Here is a 23,262-nt window from a genome sequence, read left to right as displayed (position 1 = left end):
ATCCTATATCCTAGCAATTTTGTTTTCAGGCATCTGTCATCTAGAAATAGTTAATACAGGTGCCCCCAAAGAAGAACATTAAAGGAAAATATTGTCAGGGTTTGAGGTTGGCAAATGAATTAAAACTATCTAAGTGTTCATTCAAAGGGAGAGTGGTTAAATGAATTATTGAATATCTTTACAATGGAATCATTTGCATACATTTAAAGATGGCATTGGTTTATTTACAAGTGCTGATATTGGCTGGGCATGGTGGCGCATGCCTGCAATCCTAGGGGCTGGGGAGGCTGAGGCAGGAGGATCACAAGTTCCTAAGCTCTAAGCAACTCAGTGAAACCTTGTCTCTAACTAAAATATAAAAAGGGCTGGGGTGTGGCTCAGTGGTTAAATGTTGCTAAGCTCAATCCCTGGTACCTAAAAAAAGAAAAAGTGCTGATATCGAATGATATTTATGATAAATTAAGAGAGAAGCAAATTGCAGAACACTATATTTAGTGTGCTTCTATTTGAGTACTTAAGTGATTTATTTATAAAGAAAATCCCAGATAACCACACATGTGCTTCTGTATGCATAGAAAAATTTGGAAAAATACTCAGGAAATTGTGAAAAATGTGATGATTTGAAAGAGTTGGAGTTGTTTTATTTTGTATTCCTTGTATACTATGAATTTTGGGAACCAGGAGCATTTTAAATTTTTCCAGTAAAAATTACTTTAAAAAAGACAATAAAAATCATCTCTGGGCCCTCTACTCAGCAGATTTTTTAAAATGTTTTAAAGTGAATCCTTCTAGAATTTTCTTTTACTTACATACGGCATACATTAGTCAATACAATACAGCCATTTGTGATTCATTTTTTTCCTCAAATAAAAATTTCTTTTGTCAATACATATAGTTGATCATTTTCTATTTTTCTTTTGTCTGGATACATTTTATTGATCATAAAATGCACAGAATAACAAAATTCACCCATTATAAGTAAAGTAAGAAAATAAAGTGCAGTTTTGGCTTGTTTTTGCAATACTGGGGCTTGAACCCAGGAGTGCTTAACCACTGAGCTACATCTCAAGCCCTTTTATTTTTAACTTTGATTAATTATTTTTTTTGGGGGGGGGGATACCAGGGATCGAACTCAGGGGCACTTGGCCACTGAGCCACCTCCCCAGCCCTATTTTGTATTTTATTTAGAGACAGGGTCTCACTGAGTTGCTTAAGACCTCGCTAAGTTGTTGAGGTGGGTTTTGAACTTGCAATTCTCCTGCTTCAGCCCCCGAGCACCACTGCATCTGGCTAAAACACACCTATTTTCGGTATATTGTGGTTTGTTTTGTTTTTTGTTTTTGTTTGGTACTGGGGATTGAATCCAGGAACCCTCAATCACTAAGTCACATCCCCAGCCCTTTTTTGTATTTAATTTAGGGTCTCCGTGAGATGCTTACTGCCTTACTAAATTGCTGAGGCTGGCTTTGACCTCATGGTCCTGCCTCAGCCTTCCCAGCCGCTGGGATTATAGGCATGGGCCATCTTTCCCAGCCACTCCCCCACTCCCTGTGCCTGGTGAATGCAGCCAGATATATATTTAAGCAAAAATCACTGCTTGGCCAAGTCAATACAGGAGGTTAAAATACATTTGAAGTGACTATGATTTCACAGAAGGAAGGTGTTCTATGTGACTTCTACTCCCTGGTCCTGACAATTGTTGTTTGAAAAGCAATTAACTGTGATAGGTGGACCAATCAGAGAGCAGTTTACTTCACAGTTTAGAAAGCACAGATGTAAGTGTACTTGGTCATCACAGCTGGTTCTATTGCTCACCTTCCAAACAGGAAACTGAGTCCTCGTGGGACCAAGGGACTTTCCCAAGGTCATGGCTGTCTTTCCTGACCCCAAACCCAGCTTTCTTCCCACCCCAGTGGGGTACCTCACAGTTACAGGCTCTGTCGGTTTTCTTGAAGGAAACTGTCCCACTCTCTTGTCAGTGGAAGAACCGTACAGGTTAACATCTGTGCCAGGGACTAGGCAGAGGGCAGGAGTCCTGCATCCTAATGTTAGCTTGGCTGGTAATCCTGTATGCAGCCTCTAGGAACATTCTGTCTGCGGGCCTCAGTTTCCTCCTCCATGAAATTGGGGAGGTCAAACCAAATGGCCTGAGGTCTCTTCTAGCTTTGTATATTCCATGATCTTTATAGGAAAAATCTGCAAAGGACAAACAGATGCTGTCTTTCAGTGGAGGTTGCTCCTCCTGCATTATAATTCATGAGTCCACATTGTTTCTAATCTGTCTGCGTCTGGAAAGGTTCCCCGCAAGGAAGTAGCTGATTACCCCCATGTCTGCTTAGGACTGGAGAAAGTGTCAAAAAGAAGTACCAGTGCTGGATTGATAGTTCACATTTGTAATCCCAGAGGCTTGGGAGGCTGAGGCAGGAGGATCGCAAGTTCCAAGCTGGCCTCAGCAAAAGTGAGGCCCTAAGCAACTCATATGGACCCTGTCTCTAAATAAAATACAAAACAGGGCTGGGGAATGTGGCTCAATGGTAGAGTGCCCCTGAGTTCAATCCATTGTACCCCTCCCCCCAAAAAAGTACTCTCTAAAGTGATAGTAGAAAATACCATTCTGAGGATGGGGAATTCCAAGTTTTTGTAAGTTATAACTTTCTGTCTGAAACACTTAAGTCTGAGTGTATAAACATGCCTTCTATTAATTAAGACTCTTGTGAGTCAGAAGTGCTGGAAACCTGACTCTAACTTGAGCAAAAAGAAAAATTCATTGGGTTGCCATCCTAAAAATTTCAGAAGGGATGTTAAGTTTCAGGTAAGGCTGAATCAAGAGCCAAAATCATGTCCTTAGAACTCTGACTTTCATTGTTGCTCAGCTCTTCCTTTCTGTCTCTGTTAACAAGAGGCTGTCAGTTGCTTCTGACTTAAATGCCATCTTCTCAGTTCACCTAAGTCTTGCTATTATTTCTCCCAGAAGTACCAGGAATTATTTGGGTTAGCTTCACCTGAGTCACTAGTTTATCAGTCACTAGTTTATCTGAGATGGTCTCTCTGACTAGGGAGACGGAATACAGAGGAGTGAATCATGGACCCATCTCTGGATTACAGTGTCAGACCTTGTTGCGGCCAGACCATATGAATGGCAAGAGAGAAGGGACAGTTTACTACGTGAACAGAAAGGGAGATGTAAACTAGGCAGGGGGGAAAGAAAGAAAGAAAGAAAGGAAGGAAGGAAGGAAGGAAGAAAGAAATTCACTTTTCTTTATCACGCTCTCTTTTCCTTGCTTCTGCCTCTTCCAACAGTTGCAGGGATGGACTTTGTTGTAGTAGAGATAGTCAATATCATTCCAGAATTAGAGCATTTGAAAATTGACTTTGTGCTGAACTACTAGGGACAGAAGAGAATTCCTGCATCCCCCCACAGGTCCCTGGAGATAGCCAGGCTGTCCAAACAATACAGCTTTAGATGTTCAGAGAAACAGCCAGAAATGCTCACCCAGGAACTGCCCAGGCTTGCTGGAAAGTGAGCAGCATGAAACGGGCAGGAGAAACATGCCTTATGCCAAGGGCCCTCGTGAGCAGGCCTCAGGAGAGGTGCTGGCCAGGGCCCACCGGCATGCTAGAATCCAGAAGGCTGACCAGTGATAATCTGGGATCTTCAGCAGAACCAGCAGACCGGGACTTAGAGATCTGGAGGTAGAAATGCCCCATGACCTTGTTCAGAGACACACAAAGACCGACTTCTTGCTAACTAGCCCCCACCCAGCCCCCACAGTCCAAAGACAATGTTGGTGTTTTAGAAAACCTTTTGGCAAAAGGACTGACTGCGGAAGGGCAAACAGTCACTGAGACTGACTGGAGGATTGACAGACTCTTCCATGTGTCTTCACCTCTGCCTACCTGATCTCAACAGCCACTGAATGTCATGGTGCATGCTATAGGCTCATAGGGAATGGGAAAATGAGAGACTTACTTAGTCCCAAGATGACTTATGGTCTCTGATTAGTGTCTGTTTTTTTTTGTTTGTTTGTTTTGTTTTTGTTTTTGTTTTTTGTATTGGGGGTTGAACTCAGGGGCACTTAACCACTGAGCCCCATCCCCAGCCCTTTTTCTGTTTTATTTAGAGACAGAGTCTCACTGAGTTGCTTAGGGACTCACTAAGTTGCTGAGGCTGGCTTTGAACTCTTGATCTCCTGCCTCAGCCTCCTGAGTCACTGGGATTACAGGTGTGTGCCACCACACCAGTCTCTGTTAGTGTCTTGACAGGCTAAAGAAAGTATGAGAATAACTTAGTCCTTGCTCCTGATATGCTCATGATCTCTGATGAGGGTCTTGAAAGGCTGACGAAACTATGAGAATATAGATCACAGGTTGGAAAATCCAGCCACTGTCTCTATTTGTCAAAAAGGTCTTAGTGAAGCTTGGTCACCCTTACTTGTGTAGACTTCCATATTTCAGAGCAGAATTGAGTAGTTACAAGACAAAGTCTGAAATATTTACTCTCTGAATCTAGCACCTGTCCCAGAATATTTGAGAGGATACTCCCAGGGATGCAGGGTCATAGCTGAGACACAGGCTAAGAGGTCAGGGGAGCCCAAGGCAGCAGGGGACTCGAGGCCAAGACAGGGAGATGAGAGAGAGCATGCAGAGGCTAAGATTATTTAAACTACAGGGACCCAATTATCCCACTCCTTGGTCTATACCCAGAGGACTTAAAATCAGCATACTACAGTGACATAGTCACATCAATGTCTATAGCAGCTTAATTCACAATAGCTAAGCTATGGAACCAATCTGGGTGCCCGACAACAGATGAATGGATAAAGGAAATGTGTTCTGTGTACACAATGGAATATTACTCAGCTATAAAGAAGGATGAAATGATGCCATTTGCCAGTAAATGAAAGGAACTGGAGACTATTATGCTAAGCAAAATAAGCCAGGCCTATAAAACCCAAGGCTGAATGTTCTCTCTGATATGTGGATGCTAACATACAATAAGGGGGGCTGTAGGGAAGAATATAAGTTCATTGGATTAGACAAAGGGGATAAAGGGAAGGGGTGGGGATGGAGATAGGAAAGACAGTGGAGTGAATGGGACAGAACTTTCCTGTGTTCATGTGTGAACACAAGACCAGGGAAACTCCACATCATGAACAACCACAAGAATGGGAAGTTAGACTCCAGGTATGTATGATGTGTCAAAGTGCTCTCTACTGTCACACATATCTAAAGAGAACAAAGAAAAAGAAAAAAAAACAAGAAGTGTGTGTGGGGGGGAATTTTAAGCAGGGGGCGGGGCTGATCAGCCGGCTCTCCTGGAAGTTCCCTGTGCGGTCCGGTCCAGAATGTGTTGAACCCAGATTGCTTCCTTTCCCTGTGGTCCTCCCCTCCTCCACCTCGGAAACTGTGCAGCCTCTTGGAAGCAAGCCAGTACAAATGTCCCAAATTATCTAGTGTGGCCCTGGTGAACTTGGGTTATCCACGTGACCCCGCGGTCCCTTCCTTCTGCAGTGGCCTCATCCTTCCTGCTGCAGTGCGGAGCCGGAGATGTGGGAGGCTTCACAGGCCATTTCTCCACTTGGCACCTCCAGCCCCCTCGGCCTGCAGACCGAAATCTGAGTGGCAGTAATTGGATAAACAGTTTAATTTAATAGTAACAGCAGAACCGAGGCCAGTGCAAGGGATCTCATTGCCCTTTTCTCAAAGTGACTTTCCTTTCTATGCATTCTGATATAGTGTGGCCACCGGGGAGGCAAAGAAATACACGAGATTGATTTTTGCCTGGAAAGGGGGTCAGACTGTAAGAAGCAATTTAAATAGGCATGTTCTGAAAAGAACGCGCAAAAAGATGGAGAGAGATCAGACCCACAGAGAGGAGAGGGGAAGGAAAGGGGGAGGGGAAAAACGATGTATTGGGGGTTTCTTTTAGATATAGTTTCAGAAAATAGTTGATAGTCATCCCCAATTTTGGAGTTGGTCAAATGGCTGGATGTGAGGTGTCCCCCAAAAGTTAATGTGTGAGACAATGCAAGAAGGTCCAGAGGAGAAATGACTGGGTTGTGAGAGCCTTAACCCAATCAGTGAACAAATTCCTGATGGGATTAACTGGGTGGGGGCTGGAGGTAGGTGGGTGTGGCTGGAGGAGGTGGGCTTTCTGAGTGGATAGAGGAAGCCAAGATTTCCTTCCTATCACATTTTGCAAACCTGGCAGACATTCGAAGCATCCTTGTTCATCATTAAACCTGATTTCACAGCTCTGGGGAGTATCGCAGCCCTAGAAACCTGGAGAGGGAAGGGATTCATGGGCAGTTCTCAGGAATGCGCTCAGAAGTCCGCAAGCAGGGCCAGGAACAGCCAGCATAGCAAGGCTTTGTCAGAGATGCCTCTCTAATACATTTTCCAGCACCTTCTGCCTTCCCATCTAGACTTTACATAGGAAACTTGAACGCAGGTTTTACTCATTAGGTGGAGGGTTAAGGAAACAACTCCCGTAGGAGCAAGATGGTTGAGAGAAAATTCACACACACATGAGCCTACGTGGGTGCTGGATTCAGGCTCAAACTCTCACTTCTTTTCCTCTGCTTTTGCTATCTTCTGAGTGACTGTGTTCCTCCCCAAATTCATAACTTGTTAACCCCCCAATGTGAGAGTATTGACAGTTGGAGCCTTTGGAAGGTGAGTCCCTTAGGAACAGAAAGAGTACTCTTAAAAATAGGTTTAAGGGCCAAGTGCTGTGGTGCACACCTATAATCCCAGCAGCTCCAGAGGCTGAGGCAGGAGGATCACGAGTCCAAAGCCAGCCTCAGCAACTTAGTGAGGCTCTAAGCAACTCAGTGAGACCCTGTCTCTAAATAAAATAGAAAAAAGGGCTGGGGATGTTGCTCAGTGGTTAAGGCCCTTGGGTTCAATCCCCAGTACCTAATTAATTAATTAATTAAATTTAATGAAATAAGCTTGAGGACTTCCTTTTGCCCTTCTGTCACATGAGGACAAGGTTGCATCTGTAAGGAACTGAGCCCTTGCCAGACACCAGACCTGCTGGCACCTTAATCTTGAATCCCCCAATCTCCACAACTGTGAACCATGAAGACACATTTCTATCATTTGTAAATTCCACAATTTATGGTATTTTTGTTATAGTAGCTGAAACAGCTTAAGACAGCTTTCCTCTTTCTACTATTTCTCTCTATATAAGGATCTAAGGAGAGGTGTAGCCAGGACTTTGTTGCATGCTATAGAATAAAATAGAATCTTGAAATAATGGCTGTGTTGTTGAACAGACTCAAGGACTCTTAGGAGGAAGTGAGTTGTGCAAAAGTTCATCTCCCAAATCCCCTGCTATGATCTGGGTGAATCTTGAAAAAGAGCCATCCTGTCAGGTCACACACAGGAAGGGCTCAGTCCCATGTCTGGCTATTAGAATTCTGTTCCAAGAATCAAATATCTTTTTTTTGGTACCAAGGATTGAACTCAGGGGCACTTAACCATGGAGCCACATCCTCAACCCTATTTATTTTCTATTTGTAGATAGGGTCTCACTGAGTTACTTAGGGCCTCTATAAATTGCTGAGGCTGGCCTCAAACTTTTGATCTTCCTGCCTCAGTCTCCCAAGCCACTGGAATTACAGGTGTGGGCCCCTAAACCTGGTTAGAATCAAATACCTTAACTCACAACATTACCTCATGTTATAAGGTAGGAGGCAGGTAGTAGAAGACAGGTGGCCGACATGAATAGTTCATCAGATGAGAATGGAAAGGAATGGAAGAGAAGTGGATTGTGGACTGAATTTAAATCAATAGTTATTATTCAACTCATACCCTACCCCAGACACAGTGATGGTGGATGCAGATAGGATCACTGCCCACAAGAACAGCACTCCAGTATTTAGGGTTGGGGAAGGCTATGAGGGGGTGGAAAGGGTGTTAGGGTATGGTGGAAAGGTAGAATGGAAGAAGCATATAAATCACACACAGGTACATACCCAAGCCTACTTTGAAAGCCACACTGCAGGTGTGTGGCATGTCCTCTGACTCACCCAGTATCTCCATCCAACATCATGGAAGGCAAACAGGAGGGATCCCTCTCCCTCCTAAGTACCACGCCGCCACCTGTATAGGATCCCTGTGGCACTTATTCCAAACTGCATTTGTTATTGAGCTTGGCCATGTGCTGATCAGCTTTCACCCGCAGCTCATGGGGACACAGTCTTTCTCAAGAGATGGCAGCCACTTCACCGAACCACACCCACTCTAATGGCATCTGCCCGCTTAGCCACCCGACCCATGCTGACAAACACAGCTGTAGGGGAATTATGAAGCCAGGGACTATTTACCTTTTCTCCCCAACACACCATTGCTACATGATTTTGATGGAGACCAAACAAGGGAACCTCAACAAGACACCAGGAGGGGCAGCTGTGTTTCCAAGCACCACACAAGATTTGAATAATGCAGAGTTTACATTAAATACCTCACAGGACTAACAAGGTGCAGAATAAACTGTCTACTGATAAGGCCTGGGCCTTGGGATTGGGGTGAGTTCTTCTCAGCAGCTTGTGACTTTCGCTGGCAGAGAAAGCAGTCACAGCCACCACCCTTGGGGGGCCGCTCTCAGTTATCTCTCTAAGGAACAGGTACATCTGGGCATCTGAAGCAACTCAGACCATCCAGAAACCGGCCGAGTGTTTGGCTCCACCAGAAGGCTGACTCTTGGTTTTCGATATGCAAACACTAAGGATGTTTGTTTTCATCTTCTTTACCAGGAAGATAAATGTAGTTTACTTTTCAAGAGGATGGTTTGGGGCCAAAGATTTTCCTTCACTTACAAATAGAAACTAGAGAGTGGAACTGAGAGTGTATAAACTTGGGTTCCTACTGTTGGGAAGCAGACCTTAAAGCCATCTGCTAATGTCATCAGGCATCCAAGGGGATCCCCAGGTTTTAATCTTAGAGCTGCGCTGGATCTCCAGAGGCTGGCCGCATTTACTGAGGCTCAGTCACCTCCTCAGATTATTTCTTGATTTTTTTGGAGGGGGTATTGGGGTATGAACTCTAGGGGCACTCAGCCATGGAGCCCCATCCCCAGCCCTATTTTGTATTTTATTTAGAGACAGGGTTTCTCTGAGTTGCTTAGCACCTTGCTTTTGCTAAGGCCAGCTTTGAACTCACAATCCTCCTGCCTCGGCCTCCTTGAGCTGCTGGTATTATAGGCATGTGCCACTGCACCCAACCTCCCCAGATTATTATTGTACCCAGAAAAGAGCATTTTTCATCTCTATCTCTCTCGCTCTTTCAATATATATATTCTATTTAGTTATACATGACAGCAGGAAGGGCATTTTGTTGCAGTCTTCCTTGACCTTTATCCTCCGCACTTGAGTGAATTATTAATTAATGTAGACCCTGCTAAAATGCCATTCAGTATAACTCTCACTTCTCCTGGTCTTTTTTCCTTTTTGATTTAGCAAAAGTTTCTAGAAATGATAGCTGGTCTCTTGGACTACCCTGGTGACATTTACATACAACTGAAAATTGCTACCAAGCCCTTATCTTTTTTTTTTTTTTTTTTTTGCTGGTGAATTGCTAGAAAATGCTGGAATAGGTTATTTTCGCTTAGCCCCAGCTACGTGTGAAATGCCAGACCCAGCAGGGCTGCACTGGTTCATGCTTCTTTGAGGACAGGAGAGCAGCAGAAGTATGGAGGGTTTGGAAGTGGATGGGGTGGGGCTGGGCACATGGGAGGCCTCCACAAAGCACACACAACAGGTGGGTTATTTGCTATGTATGCCTCCAGCAAATTACCACTGAGGTGAGATGACAAAGGCAGAATGGCTTTGACTTTCAAATTCAGTGAACTTGGAGCATCTGATCGTATTGTTAAATCAGTCAGGAAATAGAAAACTGCCTGTCCAGAGTCAAGATCATCAAAGAGGAAAAATTGGGATGAAGATGATATCAAAACTGTATTCAGCTGTGTTCAAGTGGGTACAGTCTTGCCCGCCTGTAATCCCAGCGGCTTGGGAGGCTGAAGCCCAAGGATCACAAGTTTGAAGCCAGCCTCAGGAACTCAGCGAGACTGTAAGCAACCTAGTGAGACCCTGTCTCAAAGTAAAAAAAAGGCAGGCTGGGAATGTGGCTCAGTGGTTAAGTGCCCCTGGGTTCAATCCCTGGTACAAACAAACAAACAGACAAACAAAAAGAAACCAAACCCCAAACTGTATTCAAAATGCACAGAGAAACTTTAAATAAATTCACATGTGTATGTACATTTGTGTTTATGAATTCTTTTTTTTTTTTTTGTACCAGGGTTTAAACCCAGGGGCACTTAACCACTGAGTCACATCCCCAGCCCTATTTTGTATTTTATTTAGAAACAGGGTCTCACTGAGTTGCTTAGGGTCTCACTAAGTTGCTGAGGCTGGCTTTGAACTCACGATCCTCCTGCCTCAGCCTCCCGAGCCGCTGGGATTACAGACATGGGCTATTGCATCCAGCCTATATGAATACTTTTTAAGAATTAGGTTCAAGTCTTTGTTCTGCTACCATCCTGCCATGTGGCCTTGAGGGACTTATATAATCTCTCTTAACTTGCATTTCCTTATCTGTAACACTGCCAATATCATAGAATTGTCAGAGGCTGCAACTAAATAGAGCATGTCCTATGCCTGGTACATAGTATGTGCCCATCTGTAAGTAGTAGGTTTCAAAATCGTAGACAACCTTTTACTACAGTGGGTACAAACAGGTTCTGTTTCTACTGTCAACGCAGAAATGACTTGTGGCTGCCTGGGGTGCTATGTTAAGAAAGACCTGTGGCTGGGCTTGGTGGAAAAGATTCACCTAATCCATTATTGACTGCTGTTAGTCTGCTACTAACAGACTGGGGAGGGGGTGTATTTGCCCCACTGAGTCCAATGGAAAGGTCAAAAAGTGTCAGAGACGGTCACCATGAGTGGGATAACATGGGAACATCTTTCTTCCCTTCTCAGCCTCATTTTCCCCAATGAGAAATGAATTAACCAAAAAAAAATTTTTTTTTAACTGGGGATTGAACCCAGGGGTGCTTACCCACTGAGCCACATCCCCAGCCTTTTATACTTTTTATTTAGAGACAGGGTCTTGCTGAGTTTCTTAGGGCCTCGCTGTTAATGAGGCTGGCTTTACTTTACACTTGTGATCCTCCTGCCTCAGCCTCCCAAGACCCTGATATTATAGGAATATGCCACTGCGCCCGCCGGAGCAAAAATTTTTGATTGCTGTGGTGTCTCTGAATTGGAAACTCCTGATTCTAATCTAAGTGCTGCACACTGGCTTAAAATGTTAATGCATTTCTGTAGGATTATAAAGTTAATTTTTCTGTGTAACCTTGTTCTATGGCCCTATTTTCAGGAACGTCCACCATCCCATCAGCAAAAGAGTGTACAAGCAAGAAAATGAAGCTGTGTTTAAGGAGTCCTCCTCATCTGCTGTGTGCTCTTATCCAGTCAGAAACCTCTCTGGGTTTTTTCTATCACCTGGAAAATGGAAGAAAGATTATTTCTGTCCTCTCCTGACTCTGAGATATGGACCAAGTGAATGAGTTCATGTTTCCACCACTCTTTGAAGTTGTCAGAAGACAGATTGTATGTGACTCTGAAGTCTTGGGTCTTCCCATGAAAATGTGGCTCAGAAATTCCTCCCTGGATATGACCCACTTAATATCTATCTGATGGCCTATAGCTTTGCTATAACACAGTCATGGCTGCAGAAGGAAAAAGAGATTAAAAAAAAAAAAACCCAGACCTGATCATTTTCTTTCAAAGTCAAGCTTTCCTTAAGTGTAAATTATATGGCCTCTGCTGAGGTTAAAAGTATCATCAAAGCTGAAAGAAGGTTGGTTGAAATAGTCCACTTGGCAAAAATGGCTTCCACAGGACAACAACTAGAGCTGCTTTCAAAGAGACTTAAAGCCACCTTGTTGGGAAAGGAGCAAATGGCTCCGTGGAGTTGAAATATCTTGGCTCCTTAATAGTGATGACAGTTGATCCCAGTGCCAGATTCTGTTCCAGTGGATAAAGTCTGAACTTGAAAGATGTCACAGTATTCCCCAAAGCTAACATTCCTAAGAAAGACTGCATTGTCAGCAGGGGAAAAGTGGCTGTGGCTCTCACCTTGGTTATACCTCTGGGACAGAAAGACACAAGCCAAGGTAGGTAAACAGAATAACTTTTGCTTCTTCCTGAGCACCTCAGGGACCTAAAGCAAGGACTACCCGTAGGTTCTAGGCAGCAACAAAGAGTCATAGAAACTGCAACAGGATTTTATTTCCATTTTTTGGTACTAGGGATTGAACTCAACCACTGAGCCCCATCCCCAGCCCTTTTTTGTATTTTATTTAGAGACAGGGTCTCACTGAGTTGCTTAGGGCCTTGCCAAGTTGTTGAGGCTGGCTTTGAACTCAGAATCCTCCTGTCTCAGCCTCCTGAGCCTCTGGGATTACAGGCGTGAACCACCTGTTAGAACAGAACTCTCTCAGTTTCAATTGAGGTGTGTTGATATAACAGATTAAAAACAGTAAGGCAAACCCGCCAACAGTCAGCCCTCTATCCCTGTGGGTTCCTCATCTGCCTGGTCAACCAACTGCTGATGAAAAATATTTGCAAGAAGAAGTTTGCCCCTATGCTGAACAAAAGTATGGACTTTTGTCCTAATTCTCTAAAAGATAGAGTATATCAACTTTTTCCATAGCATTTACATCATCTGAGGTATTATAAGTCATACGGAGATGACTAGAAATGTATGGGAGGGTGGGTCCAGGTTATATGCCAATACTAAGTCCCTTTATATAAAGGACTTGCACATCTGAAGGTTTTGGTGTCTGCGAGTGTCCTGGACTCAATCCTGTGTGGACACTGGGGGATGATGTGTACAATCAATCGATCCAACTCTTTATTTATTTATTTAGTGGTGCCGGAGATCGAACCCAGGGCCTCGTGCATGCTAGGCAAGCGCTCTACCACTGAGCCACATTCCCAGCCCTGACCCATTTCTCTTGACAAATCATCTTTTATACCCAGCCCATGTCCAGTCCCACCTCCCCATGTCCCTCCTTTAAGGGTACCCAAAGAGGCCAAATTACCATGTGGAATTATACAACCAGATCAGTAGAGCGGTCTCGCGTGTGACCCCCCTCATTTTCCTTTTGGAGGGAAGGGTGGGGACGCATTGCCTGACACAGCATCTGGATATGACCCACTTAATATCTATCTGATGGCCTACAGCTTTGCTATAACACAGCCATGGTTGCAGAAGGAAAAAGAGATTAAAAAAATAACTTTCTGAGTTTGTTCTGTGAGCTCAGAATGGTTTTTGTAATTTTTAATGGCTAGAGTAGGGGGTGTCAGGGATTGAAAAACATTTCAGGGCATGAAAATCAACTCAGATTCAGATTACAGTGGCTACAAACAATGCTGTTGGGTACAGTCACACCCCTTTATTCACATAGTGTGTCTGCTGCTTTGGCATTACAGTCGAGTAGTGGAGACTTTCTAACTCACAAAGCCTGAAATATCTATCCTCATATTTACAAAACTTTGCTGACCCTGGTCTAGTCAGCAGGTCTAGGAGAAGGTGAGAGGGAAGGTGACTGTGACAAGAGACAGCCATCCTATCCGCTCTCTTCAGCTTTACACGATTACCTTTCCCAGATTCAAGTTTACAAAGATGGTGAAACCAGAAACAGGCATGTGTTTTATTAATGTCAGGAGCTGTGTTCACCCTATGTACCACTATGGGTTGAGCAACCCACTATGCCAGAGTGCATCCATATTCTCATTTATGAGTTCTTGCAATTGTCTGATATTGGTATGGAAAAACCTGTTTTGTAGGTAATGAAGCTGTGGTTCAGGGGGTTTAGGGGACATGCTGAAGATCTCACATGAGCAAGCATGAGAGCTAGGATTTAGTTTCCTGGATTCCCAAATGCATGCTCTTTCCACCGTACCCTGGAGGACTTTCACCTTGGGAGTGGCATTTTGGTGCAGTATTTGTGTTGAGAACCCCGTTCCTTTGTTATGGTAGTATGCACCAAACCCTATTATTGTCAAGGAAAAAGCATTTGCAGGTCATCTTAGGAAACAAGTATTGTTAGCAAAGATACACACTTTCCTAAGTCACCAAATGGTGAATTCCAACTCTGATGTGGCAGTTTCAAAATCGGAAGTTCTTGACCTCGGATTGCAGTATTGCCTCACAGCCAGAAGCAGTTTATGGCGTGGAGTAGCTTAGAGTCATGTGAACCATTTCATACATGTTATGTCAGTTGGCTGCATCCTTACAACAGCCTGGGGGGCAGGTAAGGAAATTACCATCCTTATTTTTCAGGTGAGTAAACACAGGTTCAGATGCTCAAAAAGTAGCACTCAATGAACATATATTGGGTGAATGACTGTACCCACTCCATGATGTGGAGACCTAGTCATTGGTCTATGATCATCCATTCTCTGACTTGGTTACCAGCCTTGGAGCCCCAATCTCTGTATACTGTATTGTCCAGAATAACTTCCAATCCATTAATCACCTTGGGTGTAGTGGATTCAAAGTAGGCATTAGTGGTCTCTCATTATGCTCTAACAGAAGAGTCATGTTCTAAGCAAATCTTTTATAGTAAGTAGCATGTTGAAGTGACTCAGAGTGCCTGAGGTTTTCTTTCTTTTTTAAATTTAGAGGCAGATTTGGAATTAAAAATACCTTGAACAAAATCCTCTTGCTAACCAGCCACAATGGCCCATGCCTGTAGTCCCAGTGGCATGAGAAGCTGAGGCAGGAGGATTGCAAGTTCAAAGCCAGCCTCAGCAATTTAGTGAGGACCTAAGCAACTTAGGAAGACCACGTCTTTAAATAAAAAATAAAAAAGACTGGAGATGTGGCTCAGTGATTGAGTGTCCCTGGGTTCAATCTCTGGAATCTTCCTACCAAAACAAACAAAAAAAATCCTATTGTTTCCCCCTAATTCAGTATGTTTCCATGAAGGCAGCAGGCATGGTGTCTAGTTCTACTCTGACATTTATTGGCCATCCAACTTTGCACAAGGTATTGTCTCCATTGTAAAATGGCCTAACGATACTACTGCGTAACATTGAGGGGTAATATGAATTTAAATATATCTACCCACCATGCCTGGTCTACAGCAGGTACTAAAGAAATGGTAACCATTTTTATTTAAGGTGACAGTTTTAGTCATCTTTTTTTGTTGCTGTGAATAAAAGACCTGACAAGAATAATTGAGAGGAGGACAATTTATCTTGGCTCATAGTTTCAGAGATTCAGTCCATAGTCAGCCACCTCCATAGCTCTGGGCCCAACTTAAGGCAGAACATCATGGTGGAAAGGTGCGGTGGAGGGAGGTAGATGGGGTCATGACAACTAGGAAGCAGAAAGACAGACAGCTTAGTTCACTAGAGACAAAATATAAACCCCAAAATTACACCCCAGTGACGTACTTACTCCAGCCACACCCTACCTGACTTTAGTTACCAGCCATTGATCCAGATCAGTGGATTAATCCACTGATTAGTTAAAGCTCTCATAACACAATCATTTCTCTGAATATTCTTGCGTTGTTTCACATATGAGCTTTTGGGGGACCCTTGGTATCTAAACCATAATAGTGACCAACAAATTGATTTCTTGAGGTTCAAAACTAAGCTCTCTTCCGATGACAGAGGGTAACCGTGACTTCATAGGAAAAGAAATGGGTTAGGCTGTTTTGTCCAGACAACAGGAAGCAAACTCGGAGAGTCTATAGACCAGCTCTCCCCAGACCTCTGAGAACCATCTCGGAGGGCATTGCTGAGAACAAGAGTCCAAGTCAATGAAAATCCTGGGGGCTTGAGGGAGCCATATTTTGAATTCTATACTGTTCTATCCTGGAATTGGTAGGTTCTGTTTAAAAGTTCCAATCCTGACTTTCCTACGGGTTCCTTCTTTAAAGTGTCAGGCACATTAAACTAAAAGAATAATCTTTCATTTATTCAGTCCAAATTCAGCCCTTTTTGCTGTTGTCGTTTGGAAGCAGCAATTGATCTTGAAGGATAAAAGGATTGTGTGATTGGGAAAACAGTGTTTTTCAAGAGTATCTGTACACATTTCCTCTCGAATAAACTGAACTCACTAAATAAATTAGATCCCACGAAAGCATAATTTTCTAATTCATCAACTAATTAATCACGGATGCAATGACTGAGTCCGAATGATTTTTTTTTACCACATAAAAATAAATTGTTATTATGCGAGTGAAAAACAATTTATTTTTAAAATAATGGATGAACAGTCTCCCTTGGAAATGCCTCTAAGATCTTTTTCCCTGAAGAAATAAGATTCTGCTTTGATTCAAAAATTTCTTTGTGTCATCAGTTTCTTGCTTAGTGCCATACAACAAGGCACTGCCAATTTGCACTTTATTTACTCTATTTTGTTGCCTATGGTCCTGGAATGACTGTGTTAGCATCACCACAACTGCACACATTTCCCTTTATGCAAGGTTTCTTTTTCTGTTAGTTTTCTAACTACTCAGAGTGCCTGTTAAGGTTTGGATGGGAGGTGTCCCCCAAAAGCTCACGTGTGAGACGGTGCAGGAAGGTTCAGAGGAGACATGACTGGGCTGTGAGAGCCTTAACCCAACCAGTGAATGGACCCCTGATGGGATTAACTGGGTGGTGGCTGGAGGCAGGTGGGGGTGGCTGGAGGAGGGGGCCTTGGGGGCGTGGCTTTGGGGTCTACATTTGTCTCTGGAGAGTGGAGTCTCTCTCTGCTTCCTGATCACCATGTGAGCTGCTTCCCTCCACCACACTCTTCCTCCATGATGTCCTGCCTCCCCTGGAGCCCCGAGGAATGGAGCCTGCTGTCTGTGGACTGAGACCTCTGTGACCATGAGCTCCTAAATAAACTCTTCCTCCTCTACAGTTGTCTGGTCAGGTCCTTTACTCACAGCTGTGAAAAAGCTCAGTTAAACAGTGCCTTTCAATGGAGGGTCTACTGTATTTTTTTTTCCTACCCACCCCTTGACCTAGCACATAGTCAGCAATAAACATCACTGGACGTGGAATTGAATGCTTGGGTATTTTGTTCTGAGAAAGACCACCTTTGCCACCATTTGGGTAACAACCCGTTCAATGGATAAGAGAGAGAACAGGCCAAGTCATTTCACACGGGGTGAATCTGGGAAATGCACTTCCCACTGGATTTGGAAGTATTTATCTTCTCTAAGTAGGAAAAATCCAATTAGAATCCTCCAGGCTAATATTACTTGGTCACAGATCCCTTTATTTCCTTTAAGGTCACATTCTTTCTGGAGTGTTCCATGCCATAAAACACATGGTCAGGGAGACTGTGTTGAATTGAATGTCCCTCCAGGCTCTCTTTCTTCGACATGTCCCATCTTTTCAGATTGTTTTTGTGGCCACACATCTCCAGCTTGAACCCAAGCATCCCCCGGTTGCGAAACACCGCAGCCCTGAGGCTGCAGGGCAGGCATCTGCTTCCAGGCCAGACAAACAGATAGAGCCTCTCTCCTCTGGGCACCGGGTCTTTACGACCACAGCAGCTATGTTGCTCTCAGGGTAATCCCAATCTAAACAGCCAATTTTTAAAACGACATAAACCTTTTCCTTGGGATCATCCACTTTTGCAGAAGACCTCACACGGCCCCTCCTGAATGCTACAGATTTGCCCTCCCTTCGTTCTGGGCGGCAGACGCTGTTCCTTTTCAAGAGCTGGCTTGGGAGATTATTTGGATTGGATCCTGCTGGCCTGATGCGGGGCACTTGGCTGGTTTGGACTTCCTGGCTCTGCTGATGATACTGTATAGCAGGAGCAGAGAATGAGACTTGGTAAATCAGCCACCCTGATCTTGGACAATTTACAGCATATGATGAGAATATAATATAATTTAATATCTATGCATGTGTATATTGCCTAACTATCTACACATTGATCCATCATTTCCCAGGAATCATTTTTAGGAGCCATCTTGAATATCAGAGTGACAATTGCAGCCACTGTACTGTATAGTGCACAGTACATACAACTGTACATAGCAACTTTGATCACCATGATATAACATGTGTGGAACACTTACTATATTCCAGTTGTTTCCATGAACTACTCTAGGAATTTTCATAACCGCCTTATGAAATTTTACTGTGTGTTTATACATGAAGGTACCGAGGTTCAGAAACTGGGGATGGTAGACAAATATAATTTATCAAGGGAAAAACCGATTCTGTAATATGGAAGGGTGGTTAGCAAATGTGCTCTACCTGTGATCCTCAAAGAGGGGACATTTCTTCTGGGGGAGGGAGGTGCATTATCAGACTCTCCATGCGTGGGGTGATGAAGTGTATGGGAAGGTTACACAAAAGGCATTGTCAATATTTTATTTTAGGGGGCTGGGGTGGTGGCTCAGTGATAGAGTGCTTGCCTAGCACACATGGGGCACTGGGTTTGAGCCTCAGCACCACATAAAAATAAGTAAATAAATTAATGAAATAAAGGTACTGTGAAAAAAATTTTAATTTCATACTTGCAAATTAAATAAAAACTAATAATTTTAAAAATATAATTGAGGGAAAACAATTATATTTTGAAGAGTCTTGCCATGTAGTCATATAGAGAAGATATTTCTATATTTGGGATTTTATTGACTCTTTTTTTTTTTTTTTTTTTACTAGCAATTGAACCCAGGGGCACTTAACCACTGAGCCCCATCCCCAGCCCCTTTTAGATTTTATTTAGAGACAGGGTCTCATTGTGAGTTGCCGAGGCTGGCTTTGAATTCGCGGTCCTCCTCTCTCAGCCTCCTGAGCCGCTGGGATGACAGGCATGTGTCACCGAGCTCAGCTGAGGTTTTATTGACTCTTAATGAAAGGAGGAAGAGATTGGCCTGTCCCTCAAAGAGGTGTATTTCTGAAATTCCAGGGGTTGGTGTGGGATATTCAGGTTCACCAAAAAGGCCACAGGTTGCAAAAGGCTATGCTGATCCAAAGCACTTGGCAACCGACACATTTTCACTCCTTTGGAGTTGCGCTGACCCAGCACAGGCTGAAAGTTAGGTTCTTTCTGCAGTTTCCCCGATTCCCTGAGCAAACTGATGTGGCTTCCCAAGTTCCCCCTGGGGCATTCTGGCTGGGCTAGGTTGGGCATTGTGCAGAGCATGTCTGTTCCGGGGTGGCTGTGGAAATTGGATCTTCAAACTTGGGAATTTATGGTCTGATGAGCGAAACCAGCCCTGCAGGGCCGACAAAGATGAGGAAAGGGGTGTTTGGCCTGAAGCCAGCAATAAAATCCTCTTTCCCCATACATGGCTGTCTAGGAATTTTTTTTTCCTCCCCAGAATAAAGGTTAAATGAAGAAAATCATAGCTACCTAGTGGTGGAAAGGACTTTGGGCACTGTTGATGACAATTGCTATATTCATAGGCAGAAAACCAGGGCTCAGACTGGGCTTCCCAGAGGGTGCAGAGAAACGGCTGAACCAGCGCATCTGACATTGACCCTGCTTCCCCATGTCCTGCTTCATGACAGCTAAGACCAGCAGCCGGAGTGGCTCTCTCTCTCTTGCTTATGTTTTGCTTTGTGTTTTTATTTTTATTATTTTGGTTTTGGTACTTGGGATTGAACCCAGGGGCGCTCAATCCCTGAGCTACATCCTCGGCCCTTTTTAAACATTTTTTATTTAGAGACAGGGTCTCACTGAGTTTCTTAGGACCTTGCTAAGTTGCTGAGGCTGGCTTTGAACTTGCAATCCTCCTGCCTCAGCCTCCTGAGCTGCTGGGATTACAGGAGTGCGCCACTGTGCCTGGCTGTTGTGTTTTTAATGGACATGTGGTATCTGGCAGATGTCCTTTAGACTGTGGCCTGAAACTTACTTGGGATGGTGGGATGTTTGAATCTGTTTGGGATGCTCCATGCATTTCCTCGTTTCTTTTGGGACTTAAGAGTATTCAGCCATAGTACTCTGACCTCTGACCTGGAGGTGAGCATGGGATGACCCCTGATAGTCCAATCAGAGACTTCACTTCAGATCTGTTTGAACTTGAAGTCTTTTGCATCTTATAGCATCAGAGCAGGGGGCTGTGAGTTACCATGAACTCCATGTTTGGAGAAGAAAACACACCAAACAATGAAATTAACACTTGGGGTTCTAGGGTCTCTGTTCCAATGTTTGCTCTGTCTCTTCCTGTGTGACCTTAGCCTACTTATATAGCTTTTAGGAACTTGAGTTTGTTCACCTAAAAATGAAAATATCAGATTGAAAATTAAGTTATATATTAAAAGTACCATTTAGAAACTGGGACTGGTGGCATATGCCTGTAATCCCAGCAGCTTGGGAGGCTGAGGCAGGAGGATCACGAGATCAGACCCAGCCTCAGCAATTTAGCGAGGCCCTAAGCAACTCAATCAGACCCTGTCTCTAAATAAAATATAAAAAAAGGGCTGAGTATGGGGTTCCGTGGTCAAGCGCCCCTGGGTTCAATCCTGGTACCAAAAAAGAGTACCCTTTAGAGTGCATGATATATCGTAAGTGCTAAAAAAAAACCCCACTAATTAGACTCCTGCTGTATTTCTCTCTATGTATTTTGAATAACTACCTTACTCTGTGTTCTGTTTAATTAGGGTAGTTTTTGGAAAAACTAAGTACAGCATTTAAAATGGCTTATGACTCAGAATGGTTTCACCCCAGTGTGTCTCCACCCACAAAATTCAAATGTTGATTCCCTAAGTCCAGTGGGCTGGTATTTGGAGATGATGCTTTGGGGAAATGATCCGGTTTAAATGAGGTAGTGCGGGTGGGCCCTGAGTGTGAGATTAATACTTTTATCAAAAGAGACCTGAAGATCTTGTCTACACTCTCCCTTTCCTGACCTATGAGGACACAGCAGCTCCTTAAAAGCCAGGAAGTGGGCCCTCACTGGGGAAGTGAACCCTGAGCACCTTGATCTTGCTTCTGCCAGCCTCCAGAACAGGTGGAATTGACTCCTGTTGGACCTCCACGCATTCCTGCAAGCCCCTCATTCTCCAGCAGAAGTCACTTCCAGAGGTTTTACACCTGTAATCCCAGCTGCTTAGGAGGCTGAGGTAGGAGGATTGTGAGTTCAAAGCCAACCTCAGCAACTTAGCAAGGTGCTAAACAACTTGGTGAGACCCTGTCTCTACATAAAATATTAAAAAGGGCTGGCTCAGTGGTTAAGCACCCTGGGTTCAATTTTAGGCACCTCAAACAAGAAAACAAAAGTCAATAATCACCCCCCACCCACTGGCTTCATTTATCTTCTTTCCTGTCTTGTGAACCATGCATTCAGGAAGGGCACTTTCAAAACCATGTACAGGAAAAATTAGAAAGTGACTGAGCATGCCCAGGAAGAGCGCAGTCTGTGGAAAAACCTGAGAAGACCTTAGTTTACACCTTCGGCTGATCCTAGACATAGGATATCAACTATGATAGTTAAAAAAAATAAAAATAAAAATAATTGGAAACAATCAATGCCGCAGTCCGGCTGCAGCAGAATATCCGGGGGGTGACGAATGACTTGTATACGTTGATACAGCAGGAGTGAGAGCCATTTATTATAGGATCTGAGCGATATTTATACATTTTACACAGCTTATCTAATTAGCATAAAATAGATACAGCAGTCAACCAATAAGGAATCGCCACACTTAATGGCTTGCTTTTGTTACTTCACAAACCACTCCCTCTGGCATTTGGCCAGGCGCCATCCAGACTTGTTTACAGACTTTAACATTTCTCTGGCAAAATAACAGGTGCCAATCTGACTTGTTTACAGACCTTAACAAATCAAACCCTTCAGGATAGAATATGATCTGATTTCCCGAGTTATATTATTAGGGTCATATGTCCAGTTTTCTAAAAAAAAAAAAAAAAGAGAGAGAGAGAGAGAGAGAGAAGGAAAAAAATCATGAGGCGTTTAAAGAAAGAGGAAAACTATGGACCATTCAAAGGAAAACAAAAACAAAGCCCCAAAGACACTGAATCCATAGAAACTATCCCTTAAAAGGACTTGATGGTGGTTCTACTAGACAAGGACTTTAATGCTGCCTCAAAGATGCTCAGAAACTAAAGGAAGACGCAGTAAAATAGAGAAAATGACTATGACTCAAACGACAATATATATACAGAGAAAACCTAAAAAGAAACAATGGGAGGTTCTGGAGTCGAGTGTAACCGAGATGAAAAATCCACTAGAGGGGTTCAAAGGCAGATCTGAGCAGGTAGAAGACAGCACCAGGGCATTTGAAGATAGAATGATAGGAATCATCAAGTCTGGGGAGCAAGAAAAAAAGAAGAGTGAAGAAAAGTGAGCAGAGCTGGAGGAACCTGTTGGATACTATCCAGCGCAACAGTTCAGGCACCATGCAAGTTCCAAAGGAAGAGAAAGAGAAAAGAGCAGAAAGACTATGTGAAGAGGTGATATTAGAATGTTTCCAGCTTCGAGGAAAGACAGGACATAAATATGTATGAGGTTCAGACTAGGAATGTGGCTCAGTGGTAGAGTGCTTGCCTAGCATGGGCAAAGTCCTGGGTTCAATCCCCAGCACTGCCAAATATATATATATATATATATATATATGTGTGTGTGTGTTTATATTTACATTTATGTATTGTATATTTTTACATATCTGTGAAGTTCCATAGCTCCAAATTAGATGAACCCAAAGACCCACACTGAGGCAAATTATAATCAAACCTTCGAAAACAAAAGACAAAGAGCAGCAAGAGTGAAGTGACTCACCACCCACAAGGCAATCCTCTCAATGAGATTAGCGGGCTTATCATCAGAGACTTCGGGGAACAGCAGGCAGCAGGCTGATACACTCAAAGTGATTAAAACAACAACATCCACCTATAACTTGCAGGCATCCTACTGCCTGGCAAAAACTGTCCTTCAAAAGTGAAAAAAAAAATATTAGGACTTTCCAGCTTTGGTGTTTTTTTTTTTTTTTTTGTTGTTGTTGTTGTTTTCATTTTTGGTGGAGAGGTGCTAGAGATCCGGTCCAGGGCTTTGCATGTGCTGGGCACGTGCTCTCCTGTTGAGCTGCTACCCTGGCTCAACTGGACTATGAGCCTGACAAGATGGCAACTCTGGAAATCACGTTCTATGTTTTTCTAACTGTTTCCAGATAAGTAAAAGCTGAGGGAGTTTGGTTCTAGTCGGTTTACCCTGTAGACACAGCTTAAGGGTGTCCTTTGAGGTGAAATGAAGGT

General features: G+C 43.5%; 1 long non-coding RNA gene and 1 other non-coding gene across 5 annotated transcripts in view; one reads left to right on the top strand and one right to left on the bottom strand.

The window, feature by feature from the left end:
• The window catches only part of LOC143409206 (uncharacterized), a 269,471-nt gene that overhangs the window by 64,209 nt on the left and 182,000 nt on the right, over positions 1-23,262 (top strand). For all 4 annotated transcript variants that reach the window (XR_013092641.1, XR_013092625.1, XR_013092636.1 and 1 more), the window contains exon 2: positions 11,389-12,187. This is a non-coding gene — a long non-coding RNA (uncharacterized LOC143409206). The remainder of the gene's footprint in view (positions 1-11,388; positions 12,188-23,262) is intronic.
• On the bottom strand, positions 12,941-13,012 carry Trnaa-agc (transfer RNA alanine (anticodon AGC)). The gene has a single exon. It is a non-coding gene; the product is annotated as a tRNA-Ala (tRNA).

The sequence above is a fragment of the Callospermophilus lateralis genome, chromosome 1 (assembly GCF_048772815.1).
Source record: "Callospermophilus lateralis isolate mCalLat2 chromosome 1, mCalLat2.hap1, whole genome shotgun sequence".
NCBI lineage: Eukaryota > Metazoa > Chordata > Mammalia > Rodentia > Sciuridae > Callospermophilus > Callospermophilus lateralis.
Note: the sequence above shows the minus strand (reverse complement) of the source record. Positions and strands in the feature narration are given on the sequence as shown.